Source organism: Podarcis erhardii (assembly GCF_964252035.2).
Source record: "Podarcis erhardii genome assembly, chromosome: 9".
Lineage (NCBI taxonomy): Eukaryota > Metazoa > Chordata > Lepidosauria > Squamata > Lacertidae > Podarcis > Podarcis erhardii.
In genome coordinates this window covers 34,500,284-34,523,392 of record NC_138512.1, presented here as the reverse complement: position 1 = coordinate 34,523,392, position 23,109 = coordinate 34,500,284, and positions in this window count along the sequence as shown.

Here is a 23,109-nt window from a genome sequence, read left to right as displayed (position 1 = left end):
AGTCATTTAATTTTCACAACCAATCATCACAATTTATGATCTGGAACAAAGCTATAAGTAATCGTTTTTTTAAATAACCCCTGGTGGAGCGCATTTACATGCAGCTTACATATTGAGAAACATATTGGTGTGGATTTTTTGAAAGCTAGATATCTTTCTCATAAAGCAGACAATTAGATTTAAAAAAAGAGTTTAAAACTGTGTTGAACTGAATGCTGGCCTGTTTTATTTTTCAAGGCGAAAATTGGCCAAAATGGCTCCCCAAAACAACCCTAAAAATGCAAAACAAAAACAAAAAGGCCTTCCTTTCATCCTTTATTTTGCTGTCATTGTTCTAATGTCTCCTGATGCTTTGGCAACTTGTTGCTGTGCCTCCTTCTTGGGAGCAGTCATACAATGATTCCTGGGGGCAGGCAGTTCACTGGGATTCCAGCTAATTATGGAGAGTGGCCAATTGTTGGAGCAATAAACTTGAGAAACTGGGTCAATTAATCTTGAGGTCCTAATTTTTTAGCTTTGTGCTTGCTGGGCTATCTAAATGGTGGTGATGTGGGCCTGAGGTTGTGCGAAGCCAGAAATTGTGACAGCTGTGGAAGGGGGGTGTTGAGATCATGCAGTTACACAATGAACAGTGTTGGCCCAACCAATAGGCAGAGTGAAGCAGCTGCCTTAGGTCAGGGCCGTCTTAAGCATATCCGGCGCTGTGGTGCAAAGATCCCTCAAGCGCCTACCTCCCCCGTTTTCCAGAGTTGCCGACCTTTTTTAGGGAGGACAGCACTGCCAGCGACGGGCCCAGCCTTCCTGGAGGCAGGCAGCAGCTGGAGGGCAGCTCCTCCAGCGGGGAAGAGGCAGAGGCTGGACGCGGCGGCTCCTGACTCAGCTGGCCGCTTTGTGCTGTGGTAGCCACGGCAGGCGGAGGCTCCGGGCAGTGCGGTGCTTTGGCGCGGCATGATTGAGGTGGGCAAGGGCAGCAAGCTGATCCCGGGAGGCACCACATCCAGCCTCCGCCTCTTCCCTGGTGCCCTCCAGAACTTGGTGCCCTGGCGCCCTGCGCCACTAGCCTCTATGGGTAAGACGCCCCTGCCTTAGGTAACAGGTATTGGAGGACATGGAGTGGTAAGAAGGTGTTAGAAGTGAGTGTACCACACAGCTTTTGCCCCTAAGCTAGCCTGGAGAATGGAGAGGAATGCCAGAGTGGAAGGTAGATTCAGCTGCCGGACTGTTCAGCACCTGAATGAAGAATGGGGAGAAGGCATCATGATACAGTGGTACCTCGGGTTACATACGCTTCAGGTTACAGACGCTTCAGGTTACAGACTCCACTAACCCAGAAATAGTACCTCAGGTTAAGAACTTTGCTTCAGGATGAGAACAGAAATCGTGCAGTGGTGGCGCGGCAGCAGCGGGAGGCCCCATTAGCTAAAGTGGTACCTCAGGTTAAGAATGGTTTCAGGTTAAGAACGGACTTCCAGAATGAATTAAGTTCACTGTATTTACCTTAAAATGTCTTAGCGTAGGGAGATTTCTGTAGATTTGGAATGCTGCAGTACATAATTTGCAAAAATGGAATATAGTTTGTAATGCACATTGGCCTGCAGAAAGTATTTACTTTAATTAGCGAAAGAAAAACCTTTTCACAAAGGGGAGAGGGACACAGATAAACTAGGGTTGCCGTAAAGAAGTAAAAATCTGGACACAAAAGGTTGTTGAGCTTTTTGAGGGGAAGATTTTCAAAAACCCAGACATTTTGCTGATTTCCCGAAATTCCCAATGGACACTCATTCCGTAATTAGAATCCTGGACATGTCCAGGAAAATCTGGATCTATGACAACCCTAAGGTAAGCTGAACACCACATTTCCACTCTGTCAGTGTCAAAATTATGGTTTGGCTACTGTTTTAATAATCCTGAAAACTAAGTATGATCAAACGTGATTGTTCATGTAGTACAATCATGAAATTCTCTTTGTAGCAGGTTAATTCTGGTCTTATGAATGGATCAATGCTTGTTTGGAATGCAGCCCATAAATGCTAACCACTGACTATTCCAATAGGCAGCCAGAAAGGCAGAAAAACAGGGCTTTGACAATTTTTATCCCAGAAGCATTTTCGGTATGGAAAGCATGCTTTTTTTGCTGGGTGTGTGTGTGTCTGTTTGCATCCATTTTACAGCTCTCTCTGCTTTTCTTTTAAATCCATTTTTCTTTGTTTATGAGGGCTTCTTCCCATTCCTGGAGATCCCTGGCAATCAGGAATCATTCCTGGAGACCCCAGGCAATCAGGAATCAAACGCTTTTAGATTTGACTGGGTGATGACATCATGGAGAGCTAAGAAAGCCTAGTAACTATGAGGCCAATGCTTCCTGCATTGAAATGCCTCCCCCACAGATTCAGATTCAGAACAGAGGTGTGGCCACTGCCTATAGAAGTCCCAGGGAAAGGATTCATTTATTTTTGAGGACAACTGAAAAACTGATGAAAGAGGGTCACTTTGTGGAGGAGACAAAAGTGTTCTGGGAATGTGACTCCCATTTTGGCTCAGACTTACAGGCACGTGCCATCTGCAGCAAATGTTACTGGCTCACGATACTGCATTAGTCAGAATTTTTGTGCATGTTGTTTGTGAAAGACATCACCAGCACCACCACTTGATGACATCTTGATTATTCCCCACTTTTTCCCTAGCTACATGCTTAAATTTGCCTTATTTATGTATGACATAGATTTAAATAATCTGCTAATTTTGTCAAGGTTATAAATTTACACATAACTTCTTTTTTTGCTTTTTGTAATCTTCTCAACAATAGAATGCATTTGAAAATGCTCCTGCCTTTCTAAGCACAGTAATTCTATGTTGATTCTTAAGCATTTCCCTTTGTGCAATTTTTCATTTTCTTGCTTCTCATTATCATCCGACTGACTGACATCCAGTAACAATACTGTGGCATATCTCCAGAGCATTGACAATTTCTAACTAATAATACAGCATGAGCTTTTGAAAAATGACTGCTCTAGTTTACTTGCAGAACAAAAGCTAATTTCATAGTGATATTGGTTTTTAATCAGATGAGACTAAGTACTGCAGAGAGAGTTTGCAGCTTAAAGCAAAAGCTGTTGAGGAATCTTAACAATATGTGTACAGTTTCTGCAGCGTTCACTACATAATTTGCAGCGTAAATGTAAATTTGATTTTGTATCTGAGCTATAAGAGACTCTGAACGGCTTTCACAGATAGCATCCCATTAAATATAAATCTAAGTATGTAATGCAGTTACCCATTTTAATATACTCACCCAACTCAACTTACAATGGTAGCTAGTTTTGTAAATTTTATCCTGATTTTCAAAAGAGGAATGTCTGGTCAGACATCTGAGGTGAAGCCAAATCATACGGTTTTGACGCAGACTAGTCTCCATTTTTTATTATACAGTGGTACCTCGGGTTAAGTACTTAATCCGTTCTGGAGGTCCAAACTTAACCTGAAACTGTTCTTAACCTGAAGCACCACTTTAGCTAATGAGGCCTTCTGCTGCTGCCGTGCCGCTGGAGCACGATTTCTGTTCTCATCCTGAATCAAAGTTCTTAACCTGAAGCACTATTTCTGGGTTAGCGGAGGCTGTAACCTGAAGCGTATGTAACTGGAGGTTCATATAAGTACACCCCCATTACTCACTTCCCGTTGTGATTGGCATATATAGGTTCAGTTTTAGAACTTGACAATATGTAACTGCATCTCTGTAATTTGCCTTTTATACTGAATATGCTCTTTACCTGCCTATATTATTGCCTGCCACAAAGCTTCTGACACCTCCTCCTCCCAGTCTTCCTCTTCTCCCTCTGACCACTCATCACTTTCCCACCACCAATCCCTGGGCTCTGAGTCTGCTTCCCTTGGGGGTTCCCAAGCTGGTGCCTCCCACCATTCCTCTGTGTCTAGCCAATCCATTACAGACTATTTTTAAAAAAATACTTGAGAAAACAAACAGAATGTGCATACTGAAACCTCAGGTTCAGCTTCTCTACAGTTCAGGGGATATATACAGGTGAAACTTGAAAAATTAGAATATCGTGGAAAAGTTCATTTATTTCAGTAATTCAACTTAAAATGGTTTTTTTCATCAGCTGTATGCCTTAATCATCACAATTATAACAAATAAAGGCTTGACATATCTCACTTTGCATGTCATGAGTCTATCTCATATATTAGTTTCACCTTTTAAGTTGAATTACTTATCCAAGTTCATTAGAACAGAAGTGGGAAGTGACAGTCATTTGCAAGAGGGCTAGTCATCTTGAAAAGAATCTGCAGAAAAAGTTTAAGGCTCTTTCCCCCATTTCTTCCTTCAACAAAATCTCTTGTTTTGAAAAACTGGGAGGGGGAGAGGGGTGACATTAATTGTTTAAAAAGAAAAATGAAGAAAATTGCCAGTTGCTGCAGATGTGTGTCAGATTTATCTCTCTGCCAGCTTCAGTAGACAATGTGATATTTCTTAAAGCACTTATTTTAAAAGTAATTCTAGGTGAAAAGCAAAAAGATGGAATTGATTCTGTCCTCAAAAGACCTGAGCCAAAGCCTCAATCAACACTGTACTGCACATATGGACTCCTCCCCTAATGCTGCTGTATTAGGGGTCAACTCCACTTAGGAGAAAGAGCTACCACTTTGTTGTTGTTGTTTAGTCGTTTAGTCGTGTCCGACTCTTCGCGACCCCATGGACCAGAGCACGGCAGGCACTCCTGTCTTCCACTGCCTCCCGCGGTTTAGTCAGACTCATGCTGGTAGCTTCAAGAACAACCATCTCGTCCTCTGTCATCCCCTTCTCCTTGTGCCCTCCATCTTTCCCAACATCAGGGTCTTTTCCAGGGAGTCTTCTCTTCTCATGAGGTGGCCAAAGTATTGGAGCCTCAGCTTCACGATCTGTCCTTCCAGTGAGCACTCAGGGCTGATTTCCTTCAGAATGGATAGGTTTGATCTTCTTGCAGTCCATGGGACTCTCAAGAGTCTCCTCCAGCACCATAATTCAAAAGCCTCAATTCTTCGGCGATCAGCCTTCTTTATGGTCCAGCTCTCACTTCCATACATCACTACTGGGAAAACTATAGCTTTAACTATTTGGACCTTTTTCGGTAAGGCGGTGTCTCTGCTTTTTAAGATGCTGCCAAGGTTTGTCATCACTTTTCTCCCAAGAAGCAGGCGTCTTTTAATTTCGTGACTGCTGTCACCATCTGCAGTGATCATGGAGCCCAAGAAAGTAAAATCTCTCCCTGCTTTCTTCCCCTTCTATTTGCCAGGAGGTGATAGGACCAGTGGCCATGATCTAGCATCAAATTAAATGGGGATGCCTTTCATGCGGCCTTCACCAGTTTTCACCTGTGTTGCACTGTACCAGTCTGACACACTCTTTTATTTTATTTACTAATATTAAATTTATATGCCTCCTTATTCCAAGGAGCTCAAAGTAGCATACATAGTTCTCCTGTTCCACATTTTATCCTCACAACAACCCTGTGAAGTAGGTTAGTGTGACTGTCCCAAGGTCAGCTAGGGAGTTTTATGGCTGAGCTGGGATTCCTAGATAGGCCAGTTTTCAAAAAGAGACATGCATGTACTCATCTGCAGCTTGACTTGCTGTTTTCATCCCAGTCATTCCCATTGCCAAAGAGACAAGCTGCCTTTGGTTCTGAGGAGCAGCTTATCTCTTCATCAATGTGGTAGGACTGTGGCAAAACTCTATTCCTCTAAGGTGGGGTGCATTTGCCATCACCAGCCCCTCTCTTTAAAAGAAATCTCAGGAGGTTTTCTCCTGGAGGGAAAAGTGATGCGGAAGAGCCACATGGGTTAAGAGACTGATAGTGGGCTATTTAAGCCAGCTGTGCCCACAACTTGACCATTGGCTCTTTGTAATGCTCTCCTTCCCCTTGTAAGTGGTGTGGGTTGTTTTAGTCACTTTTTATAAGCCTAAGTAGGAATATTTTTGAGGGAATCCTTGCTTGGTCCTTAGGACCCCCTTTTCCAACTATCCTCGCTGCTGGGGATTCTAATTGGGTTACTGGGAAAGGCGCTTCACTGCTCTTATCATTTGTTTGGCATTTAGTGTAGATATGTGAAGAATTATAAGCAACTGAAGGACGGAAATCATGAGGCATTATTGGGTTAAGGGCACTCTTTAGGCATTGTCCATTGCCTTTGGTTTTGTGGGTCCCTGAAGGGTGGAGTTTTGGCCTGACATACACTTTTTGGTAAACGCTGGACAGTGGGACTGAGCTGTGCATGTTAGGTTCACATACCCAAGGCAAGGAAGAAATAATGTGCTTCTAATCATTGGCTGGGGAATCACAGACTCCCCTGTAAATATGCCCATTGGCTGGTAAGATGCATCCCTACCAGATTTCTACAGAACCTCAAATGCCCTTATTTTCTGTGTTTGACTAATCAGGTTTCAGCTATTATATCTGTTGTATTTAATACAATCATTTCATTGAGTCTGGAATCTTCTTTATGGCTATGGGGGCAAATAACCTGTATATAGCATTGTCTTGCACCTGCTTATATCTCTCTTACTTAGATCCTAATAATAGTTCCTCCCAAGACGTTAAAAGTTTGAGCTGTGACTTAAGCAGAAATGGGAGAACAGCTCTAACGATGTAAACTAGTTTGAGAAGAGCCTCAATCATGAAAGCTGTTTGCAGATTGGAACCAAGTGGCATGTCAGTTAACTGGATAACACCTAAAGTACCATTCACTTAGAGGAACATAAGCATTGATGGAAAAAATTGGAAGAGGCAGGTTGAGTGCTTAGGGTTCCTTACCTCTCTTGGAAACCATATGCTTCACTAAAGTATTTCTTCAACATTGTCAAGCTGTAAAAGCTTTGAGGGAATACATGTAGGAAAGAGCACCTCCTGCAGTATTCAGCTCTAGGAAGGAATGGGGAGCCATCTGCTTAGCTGCTGCTTGCTCTCTGGTTGCTTCTTCAAGGCAAATAGCAGAATATAGGCCATCCTTGTTTTCTTTTGGGTTTATATTTGGTGACTATGCTTCCTATTGGCATCTTTATATCATATTTGCCTGCCTGCATCTATCAGGGTCTTCTTGCACTGAACCACAGTCACGCACAACCTGTTATTATTGTAGTTGTGGTTAATTTATAAAGTACAATGTTCATTACAGAGCTTCATTTGAAAAAAGACATATCCCCGTCTCCAAAGAGCTTATAGTCTGCATTTTGAGAATGGAGAAAACCTCAATGGCCTCACACTGAGAGACAAACGACCAACAAGTCCTAGTTGGGCAGTTCTGCTCGCCTCTGAATATAAAATGAAATTCCCTGTAGTGGGTATAACTTTCTGAATGGATCCCATTAAAGAAAATATAGCATATTTAATCACCCTCTTAAGAAAATCACCAATTGTGCAACAAAACAAGAATATTGGGGATATGGGTTCAGTTATTATATGCCATAAGGGAGGTCTATTAATGCTTTGCCCTGTAGTCCTATTTATTGTGTACTGAGGTATGTGCTAAGTTTGTGGTGAGTCAATCACAAAGCACTTCTGATTTCCAAAACTTTGCAAGGAACCTATCCAGGTTTTTCCTCAACATGCTTTTGATGTATGAGTTGACCATGAGCAATGATCAACCAAAGAGATATAAGATATATGGAAGTTGTGTTTTGCCTTGAAGCAGAGTTATTGGAATCTGTAAACACACTGTATGGCACTTGTGCTCTGAAAGAATTCCCAGTTGCATAGAAAGAACACACAACAAAAGCATCTGGTTAAATGGTTGGAATATGGCCACATTTAAAGCATAAGGGTGCTAACACATGTGCAATTCCCAGCGTTCCTTGGGAGGATAGATTGGTTGTTAAACCACTCTGGGATTTGAAACTGTCAGGAGAATAGGGACAAGAGCTATACAATGTGTTTGCAAATTCCAATAATTGCCTCCAAAACTTGGGCACAGTTATCACCTGTGCAAATCTTTAACTATCAAGAAAAGATGCATATACCACTTGCACAACCTTCAAACGTCCTGAGCTGTTATGGGAGACCAAGAATACAAGTTCCTATCTCTAAAAAGTGTAGAAAATTCTGCGCGTCAAACAAGTGCACATTAGGTAGAGTTAACCTAGTTTACATCATCTAGCCAAGAATTTTAAAACAGATTATGTATTTTGAGTTCCCAAATTTATTCTTAACTGATTTGCAGAAGTTAATGAGCAATCACAAGATGCCAGTCAGCCTGATTCAAGGTGTTCCAAGTTAAGAGCTGCATCCAGAAGCACCTTAACTCCAGTTTCTGACGCTGACAAAAGTTTGAAAGCTACACATCTTGTCTCCTCTTGCCACTTTACTGCATTTCAAACTTGATTTGATGCGACACCGGTGTCACAGCTGTACTGAAGAAGGTTTAAATTCAACGACAGTTTCTAGTGAAGTGAATACAGAGAGAGCAAAGCTGTGGTCAACACATGTGGGGAAACTGATATCGGCTTTACGCATCAAAGAACCATTGGGGTCCAAATCATATCTATGCAACTGCAGACTGGGAAAATAATGAACAGAACTGGTTTTCTGGAGACCAGCAAGCCAGAAACCAGAACAAAGCATACAAAAAGACTTGTGGGGGATTGATGTGCACTGTCAAAATATGCCTTGGAGCAAGATCCCTCTGCCCAGTTTTAGATGGTTGCTACCTCCGACTGAAATTCTGGTAATTTTGAATCAAGATGCACACATGCCTTTCAAAACATTATAAATAGGTTGAACACAGGGCTTTGTGTTCTTGTGAGCTCTTTGTAGCATCTGCAGCATCAGACTTTATTTATTTTGTTATGAGGTTGTTCTTGGATCAAATGACCTTTTGAAGTAATTGATTCCTACATGATAGCATGCATCCCTTTATCTTACTTGATACTCAGAGCACTATCCTCAGACAAGCATTAATCTATGGCTTTTTTATTTTATTTTATGTGCTGAGTCTGCGACTTTGCTGTGTTGGGTGATTGACTTATTGTTCCCTTTCCTCATTCATATCAGTTCCAAGAGAAGACAATATTATTCAAAGTGAATAGATGTCAAGTGTTACATATCCACTTCATTTGTATGAGGAATAATCTCTACCTAGAAAGGGAGACCATCTGTCAGTTGTGCTCAATAAATTTTGAAGTATAATAGAATAAGCTCCTTGGACATGAACCTCAAGTAAAGACAAGGGCCACTGTTGGCTTTTTAAAGAGATGAAAGTTCATGGTTCCATATGAAGGCTGTTCTTCCAGTTGCTTGCTCAGATATGGCAAACCATCTTGGGATGTGTGGTCGTGAACTTGACCTTTACTGTATCCAAAGTGACTAACAGCACATATCGCCTGTTTGAAGGCTGGCCGCCCTTTTAGCCTCTTGATGGTGTGATGAGCATTATGGAAAATGACAGCATCAGTAACCTGTTCAACAGGCAGTACTGGTGTGTCCATTTTTATGCATCTTCTTCCTATGTGTGATGATGATTTGATAAGGCCTCAAATTATACAGATTATAAAGCTGTATCATAATTACCGGTAGATCTTACAGCCATAGAGTCATCAGCATTGCCTGGAATCTCCCCTCCCCCATGGCTTATGTTCTTTTATAAGACTGCAGGTGTGTGGATCAGTAGAACACAGCTATTGAATGGAGAATCACAATTACTTTTTGCATGTGTTTTATTAAAGCTGGTGTCCTCAAGGAGTGTAGAATTTGCAATTTGCTGAATTTTCCCACCAAGGGGGGTGGGGTAGGGAAGTTCAGAGCAAGGGTAGCCAACACACCACCCAACAGAAGTTCACAACTACAACTTTCATCATCTCCAACCATTGACTGGCCATGCTGGCTGAGGCTGCTGGGAGTTGTAGTCCACAACACTGGGTGGGCACCACATGGACTAGTATAAAACCTTTAATGGAAGGATTAAACTTAAATGGGTTGTGAAGGGACATGTTCCTATCAAAAACTGTTGTCAAGCAGAACCACATGATAGAAATATTTTAAATATTTACAGTATATGGTGGTGGTCTGGTGCCAGTAGAGAATTGGATGGGCAGTGAAAAGGGGGGGAAAGTGAGGAGCTGCTTTGGTATATGAGCCAATACTGGAGGGCAAACAGTGACATATTTTTCTACAAAAAGAGCTGTTGGAACTCACCATGAACACCTTCCTTGTTTTCTTATAATGGCAGTGGCGCCCAGAATTGAGTTCTGCCTGAAAAAAAGCCCTGGGGAAATGGTTTTAAAATGCATAGATATTTGAAGTTATATGGGGCTTCTGGTTAAGGGATAGGATAGCACAATGGTACTGGAAGGCAAGAGGCACTTTAAAAATAAATCACATTTTCTACACCTCTTTCCCTCCCCCATTTAAGTTGGTTCCACCCCTCCCCATTAAAACATCATACCCATCTACATTTCAATGTGGAACAATTCATGCGGACCATCTGGGTATGTTTTGTCACTCTCTTTTAATCTGTCCAGGGATAATTCTGAATTCCTATATTTTACCTGCAAGCCACAAACTTTAAGGAAGTCAGTAAATATTTCCAAGTTTAGATCAAGCCCACTTTAAATCATATGCTCTTTGCTGTCAGCAAACATGTAAGTGAATTAAGAAGGTTGACATCCAATTAACACAGTCCTTTGCAGGTTTAATGAGCAGTGATAAATTTAAATCCTTTCTTTGGCACTTTTAAAGAAAGTGTAATTACATGCGGAATGAACTAGAGAGATTGTTGTTCCATTGATTCATAATAAATTTCTCCCAATTTATTTGCACTGAGTCAGAAGGCAGCGTCTTTGCTGTGGAAGCCATAGGTTATTTAAATAATCCCCTCTGTTGTAATAATATGCAATAAAACATTAATTCCTACAATATGTGGGATAATAACAGAGTAAGATGAGCTACAACACGTTATTACTTTTTATTTTTAGGTATTCAATTAGTATCATCTCTGCGTCTATGTGTACCCTTTCTTAATACTTTTTGTTAGTACTGAGAAAATCTTTTGCCTTTTGTTGTCTAGGCAACATTAGACTATTGGACTTTTTAATTAGCAAATAAAGCCATCATATGCCAAATTGGTTCTACCTAAAGATGTAAATAAGTTTAACTGCTCTTTTATAAATTGTCTTTTCCATAAATTAAAGAGAGAGCATTTTTGTGGCATGCCATTCCCAGTGGTATGTGAAATGGGTATTATTTTAGGGTGGCAGCTATAGTTTGGAGAGTCTGATTTAGGGGAAATGTCTGATTTAGATCTTACATGAGGAATGATGCCTTACAGAGGAGATTCTAAGCCACTACCTTGGAAGCAATGTTAGAAACTGAGATATGAAAGCTAGGAGCTAAATGCCATCTTAAGCTTAGGCTATGGGCGCAACATCGGAATGTCTAGGCATTCCTTTTCTTTATAACAAGAATACAAAGCTGAAAATGAATGAACTGCAGCTAATAATAATAATAATAGTAATAGTAATAGTAATAATAATAATAATAATAATAATAATAATAATAATATATTATTTATACCCCACCCATCTGGCTATGTTTCCCCAACCACTCTGGGCAGCTCCCAATCAAGTGTTAAAAACAATACAGCATTAAATATTAAAAACTTCCATAAACAGGGCTGCCTTCAGATGTCTTTTAAAAATAGGATCGCTGCTTATTTCCCTGACATCTGATGGGAGGGCGTTCCACAGGGCAGGCACCACTACTGAGAAGGCCCTCTGTCTGGTTCCCTGTAACTTCACTACTCACAGCGAGGGAACCGCCAGAAGGCCCTTGGCGCTGGACCTCAGTGTCCGGGCTGAACGATGAGGGTGGAGATGTTCCTTCATGTATACAGGACTGAGGCCATTTAGGGCTTTAAAGGTCAGCACCAACACTTTGAATTGTGCTCGGAAACATACTGGGAGCCAATGCAGATCTCTCAGGACTGGTGTTATGTGGTCCCGGCGGCCACTCCCAGTCACCAGTCTAGCTGCCGCATTCTGGATTAATTGCAGTTTCCGGGTCACCTTCAAAGGTAGCCCCACGTAGAGCTACCTTATGTTCATTTTTCACATGGTCTAGTCCTTTCTCTTCCCATCACCCTAATATTCTTAAGAGGGTCTCTTCTCTAATATTCAGAGAGTAGCTGGAAATAGGGAGGCAGAAAAAGATCCTCCTTTCCTTCCACTCTGCAATTTTAATCTGAAATCTTAGGCACAGTACTGCGCCTAGAGCTCCGAAACTGCTCACACTACTGAAATTCCCTGTCGCAAAATGCACCTAGAACAATGGGAGTTTAGAACACTGCTTGGAAGTTGTACCACTCAAGACATTTCTCTTCTACCCCAATGGTGTTTATGAACTGATTGTCAACGTCTGGCTTGCCCATTATTTGACTGGGCACCCGTGAGCATGATCATGTGACTTCAGAAGATGGCCAGCTGCAATCACACTCAGTGACGGTGCATGAGGGGTGGGCAGCAGCGGCAGTGGTGCATTCACCAGGGTAGGACACAGGTAGGGGGAGATGCTGGGGATCCCAGGCAAAGTGGTCATTTGGAGGAAAGTTGTTGTATATTTTAACTGCTTTCCAAATCCAGTTTCTAGGGAGCCACCTCTTTTCCAATATTGGTATGACAAATATTCACCATCATTGGCTAATGAAGAAGCTTTACCATTGAGATCAATGGAAAGTCTTTCCCAGGATACTTTCATTGGTAGTGAAATATAGAATTGTATCAAGGGTTGTGTACACAGCAAGGACAAAAAAACCAATGTTAGGTGCATGCACAGTTTGTGCTAAAGAGATGTAGGAATTAGGAGATGATTTTCCAATGAAAATTGCTGTGTGTTATTGAGTCCAGAAAAACAGATTGCGTCACCTATTTATTTTTCTTCCTTGCAATTAAGAATTAAGGATGGAATAAATTCTCATGAGTTTTGAAACTTGATTTATATTGAACATTCTTCTTGCCATTCAAACCATCTCAAAATTTCCTGCTTGCCAGATGGGATTCTTGGCAAAAATTACTCAAAGGTGATGCCAACTTAGACTCTTTTGATTGCATTGCTAAAAGATTCCAGTATCACAGCACTGGTTCAGCTGTATGAATTGCCAGCCCGATGATTAGATTTGCATTGTAAGGGTGTAATAGCCAGAGTGACAGTAATTTGAGATTGGGACCTAATCCAACAAAGTACTGAAGATTATGATTAGCCTAAATATGATTAACCCCTTGCATTTAAACTCAATAGCTTTGTTAGATGAAGGTGCTATCTATACAATAATCAGCACACTGCTTACTTCATATGGTTCCTGTTTCAGTTTGACTAGGAGTATAAAGGATCTCTTTATTAAAACCATTTTTTTTGGCAATACAGACAATTTGATATCTTACAGCAGACGGAGAAAACTGAATCAACTTCGCAGCAAAAAATAGCACTGTTGGGGGTTTTTTTTGGGGGGGGGAGGGCGTGTTGTCAGAGAATTCTTGCCACTGCATTAAATAGATGTGCTCCTTGCAAAAATCAAGCAGGGCACTAAATCACTGGAATATTTATAAACAGTAAGACAACAGCAATTCACTTCGATTGTAAATGAATAGTGCACATTCTAAGTGAGATCTCTCCTTTAGTGACACTTCATATACCACTGGCTCCCAATTGGCAAAAAATAGTAAGTCACAATGGATTATACTTTCTATCTTGCTGATACTGAATTTAAATGAAGATGTTGCATCAGTGGGATTTTACAGGTCAGTGGGTAATATGTAGATTTCAGTAGGTATGCAGCCTGATTGAATATCATAGAAGAAAAAGTCCATAGCTCTGTGGTAGAAAACATGATTTACATGCAGAAGATCCTCAATTCTAGCTCCAGGAGGATAGATCAGGTAGCAGAAGATGTGAAAGGCTTTGGACTGTTGAGGTTTCTGTATACAGCACAAGAACAGAAATACTCATTATAAGAAATGTGAACAGGAAGGTATTGAATGTATTTTAAGTGCTAAAGAAAACACAGGCAATATCTTGTTTGTTTTTATTTGGGACTCTGAGATATTAAGTTGCTGATTACAGGACACTATTGAATTGACACTTAATGCCATAGTCAAGGCTTCAAGTTATGATCTAATTTTTTAATACAACTTAAAAAAACAAAACCCAAGATAATTTGGTTGCTCTGTGTTATGAAAGACTCTGCTAGAACCAAGACCACAAAGTGGGTGTCATGATGTCAACCCACAGGTTTTGCAAGAAGGGTGGGCTTTTGAAGAGGCTGCTGAACAGGGGCTATAGAATGGAACACATGGAGAATGGACACATCACACAGCTACTTTGGAACTTTATTAAGGTAAACTTCAAACCACTTGCCCCAGTGAAAATTTCATAGAAATTCTGACCCCCCCCCCCCCCGGCACAGGAAAATGACTGGGCCTTTTGTGGCAGGCAAAAAATATATCCTGAAATTGGTATGCTTTTGAAATACCATTAATTTCAAAGGGCAGTAAAAGGTGTTATTCTTATGGGGTTCCACGGTATAAATAAGTATATAATAGGCACAACTTTGATAGAAGAAGACCCCATGCAGAGCAAATGAGTGCAGATTTAATAACCGTTCCCTCTTTCCAGGCAAGCCTGGGACTATGGGCCTGGCAGGGTGAATGAAGGCTCTCTAGCAGAAGCCCTATGAACTAAACTTCCCAGGATATTTGGAGGGGAAAGCAATGGAAATTAAGGTGATGTTACAGTATTGATATGCCCGAAGGTCCGTAGAATAAAACAATCTATTCTCGGCACAAATAGAATGGCAAATGGCAGTTTGTTGCATACAGTATATAAATGAAAGGAAGTTTTGCTTGGCCCACATTTTTCAGCAAACTGACCTAATTTGCAACATAGGACCTGTAAATGGATCAAAACCCTTTGAATTTCATGTTTCTCTGAATTTTGTGAGACAGTTTCAGCTCAAGAAATGTACCAAACTGCACATTTTTGGCAGATTTTGATATAAATGTTTAGAAATGCATACATTGAGATAAAATGGTTAATCTGGGCCCTCATAGGCCTACGTATGTCACAGCCAGGAGTTATGATATGCTTGATGCACACAGTAGAGCTGCCATGAAGGATCAAAATGGATGGCACTTCTACCATGTCTGTAGAACTTTACCATTTCCTGTAGAAGCTGCTTAGACTTGGGTGCCCAGGCCCCCAGAGAACATGGAATTTCAAAAACATTCTAAAAAGAGTTTAGAACATTGATACACACATGGTGATTTCAGAGTTGCCAGGAGGAACAGTAACTTTCAGCCATCAAATACCTGGGTTAACAGAAATGTTTAAAGTCAATGTCAATAATGAGGGTGACAAATGCACCTAACCAGGTAGGGGGATTTCACAAATGGCAAACCACCACTGAAAAGCCCTAGCCCAGGCCAACACCAACTGGGCAGCCCCTAGGGTGGCACCACCACCAAGGCTTCACCTGCAGATTGTAGCATCCAAGATGCTTGATATTGGGAAAGGTGCTGTTTTAGCATTGAAGATAGTTGGGGATAGTGTGAGAGAATTCCTAATTTGGATGCCCCATGTTTTCCAGGTTAAGGGACCCAATCTGGGTGTCAGGGACTGGGCAGAGGAGGAATGACCCTTCCAGAGAACAAGAAGACAGTTCAGAATTACAACAGGGGTTTGGGGGAGGTCACAGCTCAGAGGCAGATGATGGGAAAAGCTGGGAGGAAGAAGCAGCACCAAAGGGGGGAGAGCTGACGGACACATTGTCTTTAGAAAGCATTCCAGACCCACCCACCACTCCCAGAACCCAGCGAGCATTGAAAGTAGGGGAGCAGAGAGTTAAGAGGAAGAGGGCACTGCTCAGCACCCGTAGTGATGATGCATGAAGAGGAGAGAAGGAGGGGGTGGAGACTCAATTGGAGCAACGCCATTATTCTGAGAGGCCACATTCCCAAGCCTCTCTCTGTGAATATCGAATAAAAGCCGATGGTAAGAACTATTCCCTTGTCTTGTCTGTTCCTGGCAACCTGCCTTGGGGGTTGGTTCCTCTGCTGCCAGACACTGGGGTCTTGCTTGATGACCCCCAACATTCTGGAGCTTGCAAATCACTCCCCAGGATATTACATATATATGCATTATTTGGTTTGACATTTCCTCAATTTCCACTGGGTTGTTTACATAAACTGGCACTTCTTTGGTCTTTCCAGGGTTTTCCATCTATTTGGAATTATGCACACTATACCGAAGTAAGAGCTGGATGTTTACTAACCTATTTAGTTGTTTGCTGACTGCAGATTCTAAAAGGCCAAATGGGCACACTTAAAATTAAAAATACTGACAGCATTGTAGAGATTATGTCTCAGTTCTCTGTTTCTCACTACTGTATAATCTTAACAGTGTCTATGGGCAAAAGATTATTATGTTTTTCCCCTGATTAACCTGCCTAATCTGGCATCAGCTAATTACCCTCTTGCCAAAGCCTGACTATAATAACACACATAAAGATGAAAATTTTAGCTGAAATTTTGTAAGTGAACTATTACAGTCCATACATAATATTCAAATATGAAAAAAACAACAACAAGAGGAGCATGCGAAAACAGGAAGGACCAGAGGAGGCGGGAGGGTTTTTAAAAAAACCAAATAAATGTTAAGTGATTTAGAGGCTCAACAAACATTCACAAATATTTCATTTTTCTGTTGTGGGTAGAAGTCCTCTGTAGTCACCAAGATCTTACATTAAAAAGGTGTTGCTATCATCTCAAGCTTCTTCTATGTTCATAGTTAAATTTATGTAAACATTGGCATTTGCTATGCCTCACTGTATTTAAACTCATTTAAATAATTAAATATACAAGTCCGGCATTTTCCCTATAGAAAACTGGATTTGCAAGGGCTTCAACACAGTTTCTTATTGCAACTATTATACCACTGCAAGCATATCAGAAATATTGCAACGGTCGGTGTTCCCACCTCTTGCAGCAAAATGTCCTGAGGCCATTTGTGATATTGGTTTGTTTTTTTTGTAGACAAAGGCATATTTCATCTGCTGCAAGCAAGGATAGCTGGACAAATGACCCAGCTTGGCTCTTGGTGGTTCTATGAATCTCTCCTAATAGCATTTTTCCTCTAGTGGGGTAAAGGAAGAATATATTGTGATTCGAGGACCCGCCCCCCGCTTGGGAATAATAAAGACACCTGGACACGGCATATAAGGTTAATGGGCTAGAAAAGACCACAACTTTATTGATCACAGCAATGCTTAGGCATTGGACAAGAGCAATTTGACTCTACCCACTCAGAGAGGGGTGAGTCTGACGAGGGGTTAACCACCAGTAGGGGGAGCCTGTTGTTGCAAATACAACTATAAGCTATCCCCTGATGTCACCGGGGGTCGTGCCATGGCCCCTGCCACAGAGGGCATCGGACAGGATCCACGACCGCTGGATTCCTTTAACGGAATACCCATAAGTGAAGGGGTAGGCGATGGCCACACCTTGCCCTTCCATACACCAACAACACATTCCAATGCCTAACCGTCAAATACCAAGAAAGTTGAGACGATTGCTAAGAGGTAGGCGGAAAAAACCAAGAGGCCGGTGCCAATTTGCCAATTGGAAAAAACTCCTACCAGGCCCCCTGGGCAACCAGGGCGACCAACCATGGGTCCATAGCAAGGTCAAGCAAGAAACTACGCACTAAAGGGAGTGGTGGGTGGGTGACTCGCAGAAATCGGCATGGCAATGGCGGGGGAGAGCTGGCGTGGCCGCATTTGAATGGCAAACCATGCCCCCCACGGTGTCTCCCGATTGGGTGACCGGCTGGGAGGCGTGGCGCGCCAGTGGTGATGGATGGACAGGGGGCAAAATGCCCCCTGTGTGACGCGGGAGTCGGCTCCCGCTCACAACACCTCCCCTCCGGAAGGAGGAAAGGCCTTTTCAGTTACATGACTGAAACATACAAAAAACCCCCACCACTTCTCAGTGATGGCACCCTGACTTTTGAACTTCCTCCCCAGGGAAAGTGTGGTTGTTCCTCATATTCAGACACCAGTTAAGAATGTATTTGTTCACCTGGGCATTGAGGCCATATGCTGGTTCTGGGAGTCAACCATTTTGTTATTATGCTGCAGTGTTATATCATTTTAAGTGTTCTAATTATTAGGTGCTTCAATTACTGATTGCAATTTTTAATGTTTTGCACTTCCCTTTAGGGGGAAGGGCAGTCTATAAATGGCATAAATAAATACATTGTTTGCCTCTAGCACTTCTGTTCTACACATGCAGCAGACTTCTGTTTGTGGAATGGAACTTTTGCTTCCATTCCTCTCCCTTGCAGCCCCCCCCCCCAAGTATCTCAAAAATCTGCTCCAGAGGATTGGTGGACCCTCCAGAGGAGATTTTGGGGACACATGAGGAGAGGAAGTGGAAATCAAGCAGAACTCCACTTGCACAGCATTGGGTTACAGATTGTTATGGTTATCACACATTCAACTTTTTTTTATTCATATATCAGCTTGGATGGAAAAATTACTGAAAACCAAGCTTAATCTTCATGGAATAAAAGTGCCAGATTGTTTGAATTTAACCTTTGTTGTTAACTTTCATCTCATTTTTGAACACTGGGAAATAAAAATGCCCGGAGATAATAATATTTTAGATTCCCCCATCAACTTGCCAAGTAAAAGAGCTTTAAATGACCTTCTGAAGAACACAAGAGAAAATTGATACTGTGGATACAACACTGTAAGACCAAGGACAGACAGAACATAATTCTGTATAGTGAACTTTTTTTTACTGGCTGGTAGCAATCCATTACAGTCTGTGGCTGAATGAACATCAGCCAGTTCTACAGAAAATGTTCACTTCTAGGTGATCTTTTTGATTAACACTGCTTCAAACTATTCACCAGATAAGTCAAACTCTTGCAAACAAACCTCTTTCTGCTGCGCGAATGGCCTTTAGGACAGTTTGGTTCAGCACAAAGTTCAGTTTCTCTTTAAATGAGCACCTGCTTCTTATACTTTTCTAAAGATGGAGACTAGTTCCTGCCCTTGTAATCTACCCCTATGTCTTTGAACGTGGCTCTTTCAGTGTTTGCTCAAACTGAAAGTCCCAATCTTGTTTGACCAGTGTGGCTGCACTTGTCACATATAAGCACATATGCACATTTACATGAAATAGCATCTCTTCACGAACACAGATCAGTCTTCACCAACCGTTTCCCCTCCAGATCCATCATCTCCAGCTAGCACAGCTGTAGTCCAAAACATCTGGAGGGAAATAGGCTGGCAAAATGTTGCAACAGGCCACTTAGATATTTCGCTCCTGACAAGATCTTCCAAAAATTGTTGCCATATTGGTTAAGATTGTTCATAAAGTGAGAATAAAGTTGTTGAGCTTTTTTTGGGGGAAATCACGAAAAAGAGAGAGGTTTCTGAGCTATTTTTAAGGAAATTCACCAAAATATACACTTCCGACATGGGCTGCCATATGTCTGGATTTTCTCCCAGATGCTGTTTCTGTCAGCTTCGCCTTTGAGCCGGTGCCAATGACTGGGCTCAAGCTCTTCAGCCGCGACTGGGCCTAGCGTGCTGGGAAAGCACTTCTTGAGACCTTCCACCGCAGGGAGCAGGTCTAAGTGCTATGGACTCACAACTTAGAGCTGTGAGCACCAAAATCAGTTCCAAAAGTCAGCGGAGCACAGCAGAGTATGAACCACACTAACGACGGCTCTGAAGTATAACTTCTTTTATTCTGTACAGCTACTGCAGAACTAAAATAAACTAACTAAAGACAATTGGAGACGCTGGACTGCATGAGTGTTACAGTTGCTTGAGCAGTCACCTTATCTCTATACAGATAACACTCAGACTCCTACAGGCTGGAGCGGAAGAAGCAATGAGCAAATTCCGCCCCCTCCTTTCTGAAACATTGTCAGCAGATTCTTGCAATGGGAGGGGTGAAATATCCAGTTTCCGACTGCCAAATCACAACTGTGTCCGAAACTTGGGGTGTGAGGGAGTCTGCTGTACTGAACAGGATATGTGAGGTTACATAAAACCAGAGCTTGAAAAGTTCATTTTTTTAAAGGATCTGGTTCTAGGTTAAGTTAATGCCGTTTGAAAAGAAACACAAACACGCCTCAAAATACATGCATCAATCTTTTTTGGTTGGGCGCGCATTGATTTTTGGGAAAAAGCCATGGGCACCATAAGATGCTGCGCAGCACAAAGACTGCCACGGGGGAGGTGCAATAGCCTAGCACAAAATGGCTGCCACAAAGTCAAATGAATTAGAAGATTAACAGAAATCATTCAGAATTTTACCCCAAATTGAATTTAATTATGTTCAGTTCACCCAGCAATTACAACAACTGCTTTCAGATATTTGGCAACTAATTCAATGAACTTCATTCAGTCAAACTAATTAATTCCAAGCACTGCATAATACTGGAAGCGCAACTGATACTATACACCCTTTCTAAAAGTTTTGGTAATCATAGTTTGTAGGAATCATGATAAAACATCACAGAAAATAGGATCTCAAAAATATGTAATCTCCTCCCTCTCCCTCCCCAATTCTTTGAAGATCAATTTTCCTTTCACTCCAAAATTATTACCAGCTGTCATTTTGTGTAAGCTGATATCACTTTATTATACGGTGACTTTTGTTTGACCTAACACTCACACAAACGTATCACAAAATTGCAGCCTTTGGGTGATAAATCAGTATATTTCACTTTTTAAACTTTGTCATTGTTAATACTTTTTAATCCTACGCTGACTTATTGAGGAGAATTCACATGTGAAAACACACAGCCCAATTTCCCTTATAGACTTCAAAGTACCACAGGGCTTACATTCAGCAGCTACAGCATTTATTCTTCAGGATAAAGGCTTTCACTTTCATCAGTGTTTGAACTTTAATAGTTTTATTATTCGAGCATCTTCATTGCTGTCCCCCCCCCTCCAAGCATACCTGAAGTTCTCACCCTGCTTAAATACTTCAAAGAATTAATAGCAAACAGCTTTCTACTACACAGTCTCATCTCTTGAAAGTATGCAAGAATGGCAAGAGGAACTTGTGAAAATTCTTATTTGAATCACTTCCTGATTGGTTTTCAGTATTGGAAAACTCTCTTAAAAAACTATAGCCCTACCTCCACTAGCCAAAAGACATTCACAGTTAATGTACAGTGATGTACATTACAGTCTCTACTGTACCTCATTTCAATGAAACCAAACCATGGGTAAGTGCCTGGAATCCCTGGAATTTCTCACTGCTTGGAGATAGTGGTGATGTGCAACCGTATATTACACTTAATAAGGTAAATTACAAAAAAATAGATACCAAGAGGTTATACTTGGGGTGAAATCAGGTTATAATTCAGATGGGGTGGGGTACATAGAACAGGGAATGAAATCAGGTTTATATTTTTTGTTGAATCGCAACTGCAAAGAATTGCAGTTTCAAGCAAGAAATATCTTAAACCATATAAAGTAGATCTATATAAAAAAAAACCAGTGCGTTGAATGCTTCTACAAAAATCAGATTTTAAAAACAAGATCTTTCCTTGCCGCAGAAGAAAGGAAATTGAAATCAATAATATCGGATTCTTAAAAATGCTTCTCTATTCCCAAATCAAATGAAAAGCATGCCTGCACATACAGAGAGAAACACAGAGTAGACATGTATAGGAGAGCACTGTTAAGAGTTCCATAAAGAAGTCCACACACATAAAGTTGAAGGCCAGGTCTACACTAATGTGTAGAGAAATAAATGCCATAGGAAGTTCTCTTGTAAATGCTCAGTTGCAATGACCTCCAGTCTGCACCATAGTAAGCTGCTATTATTAGCCATTGCTATGAAAAAAAGTCAGTCATCATACTTTCTTTGCCGCAACTTTGCCTGAATTCAGCTTTGCAGTTGTGAGCAGTGTTAAGTAGCTGTGGAGGTAATATTTCTCTATATTTCATGGGATGCCTCTCCCAGTCTTTCATCTATTTACCATTTTGCAAGGTTATAAGGTTGACTACAAATCTGTGAAGTGTCACAGGTCTATGCAGGCATAGCACTGCTTAGAAAGAACAATGTGTGTGTGTGAAGCTTGCTGTCTAAAAAATGAGAAATGGAGAATCTAGTAATCCTAAGGAATTTATCGGTTGAAAAAGGAGAACATTGTCATGAAGCTGGTTTTATGTAGAGAGAGGAAACCTTCTCTCCTATTTTTTCTCTCTCTTCCTCACGCCCATACATTATCTGTGCTAAAGTAGCCATTGTGAGTCATTTCCCTAATCTTTTTATTCAGCAAGACATAAAGATTCCTCTTGGGCTGGGATAATACATGATTGACGAGTAACTTCCACGGGGTACACATCAGGACACAATAAGCCCAAGATAGTCCCGTGGAGAGTAATTGCAGTTTTACAGCACGTATCATTTTCTCCCTCTTCAAGGAGAATATTGGGATCCTGATGCCACCATATTGAGCTCTTGCATAATTTTAGAATCATTTTGTTTACTGTCACATTGCCTGAGCTTTGCAGTTTTCATTGTGAAACTCCTATACTCAGAGGCTTACTTCAGCAAAGCTGTAAAATGTGACCACCCAGTCAAGATATGCAATCCTATTTGCAAAAGATCAAACTGTTTCACATATGGAATTCCAATATATATACACACACACAGCACACCCATGTACTTTGCTTTGGATTGTTGTGCCTGCTGTAAACAAAATCTGCCCTTCTTCCCTTATGGGGTATCCAAGAGCCCGTATAGAGTCCTTAAGTGGGTTCCCTATCAGTAGGAGAAAATAACAGAGGCCAACCAGAGAATATTGAGAAGCAAAGCAGCTAGTAAGTCTGTTCTTTATTAAAGCTGTTGCAACAGGGTGCTGCCCTCACATGCAGGAGGACGGAGGAGGACCCAGAACAAAGGTGAGCCTGCCCATATATAGACATTTTAAATTGCCTGCCCTGGAGCTCAAGACCACCCCTCCATACATCATACATACATCACAGAAGGGGTGTAACCCAAGACCACCCCCACAAACATCATACCTACGTCACAGA